The sequence below is a fragment of the Triticum aestivum genome, chromosome 1D (assembly GCF_018294505.1).
Source record: "Triticum aestivum cultivar Chinese Spring chromosome 1D, IWGSC CS RefSeq v2.1, whole genome shotgun sequence".
Lineage (NCBI taxonomy): Eukaryota > Viridiplantae > Streptophyta > Magnoliopsida > Poales > Poaceae > Triticum > Triticum aestivum.
The window spans coordinates 144,586,561-144,587,672 of record NC_057796.1 but is presented as its reverse complement, the minus strand read 5'-3'; positions in this window follow the sequence as shown (position 1 = coordinate 144,587,672).

The window sequence follows — 1,112 nt, the reverse complement described above, 5'->3', positions numbered from 1 at the left end:
GTGGGGAAAGCAGCTAGGGGGCGCGCGAGAGCGAAAGGACAGGGGGAGGAGGGGGAGAAGCTCACGGCGAGGCTGTAGGGGGACGGCAGCGTGCTTGGGGAGGCTCGTCGGAGGCGTACGGCGACGGCGATCGGCGACGGCCGGGGTTGGGGAGGAGCTCGATCCCGAGGCTGTGGTGGCGTAGGGCTCGATCCCGAGGGCGGAGAGGAAGTTGATGAAGGTGGAGCGGTCGGGCTTGTCGGAGAGGCACTCGGGCTCGGTGGCCGCGCTAAGACACGACCATGGTGGCGGCGACGACGGGTGCCCGTGGAGAAGGAAGAAAGCGGGCGAGGGAGAGGGGAAGAAGTGGATGAGGACGCCAGGGAGTGGGGGGTGAGTGGAGGCGCGGAGGCGCGGAGCCTTATCCCCTCGCCCGGGCGTCGCCGGCGAGGTGGTTGGATGGCGACGGGCGCGCGCGCGCTGTCCCGCCCGGTCGGAGGACCAGGGAGGGGGCGCGGTGCTGGGAGCTGGGCCGGCTTGCTGTGGTGGGCCGAGGCCCATGGGAAGGCCAGGGGCTGAGGCCCTTCTTCCTTTTTTTCTTTCTTTTTAAACAGTTTTTTTAAAGCTTTTCTGTTTTAGCTATTTTAGGCCACTTAGACATTTAGGAAAAATGTTGGACCACCACCAATATTATCATAAGAATATTGTCCACATGATGAACATTTTAGTTTTCATGTCTGAGCATTTTGAAATTCACTTAGAATTTGAATTTGAATTCAACTGGAATTTTAAAGGAGTGAGAACCAAGGATGAACAAACACATGTTTAGCAAAAATATTAGCTTAACCCCAAGGGTTACTATAGCATCATTCCACCGGGGTGTTACAACTCTCCTCCTCTAAAAGAAATTCTCGTCCCGAGAATTAAGAGGTAGAAGGGAACAGGTCGGGGTATTCAGCCCGGAGGTTATCTTCGCGTTCCCAAGTGGCTTCCTCTTTAGTATGATTCGACCATTGCACCTTGAGGAACTTGGTAACCTTCTGGCGTGTTCGACGTTCAGCTTCTTCAAGAATGCAGATCGGATGCTCTTTGTATGTGAGATCATCTTGAACTTCAATCAATTCCGGATCCAC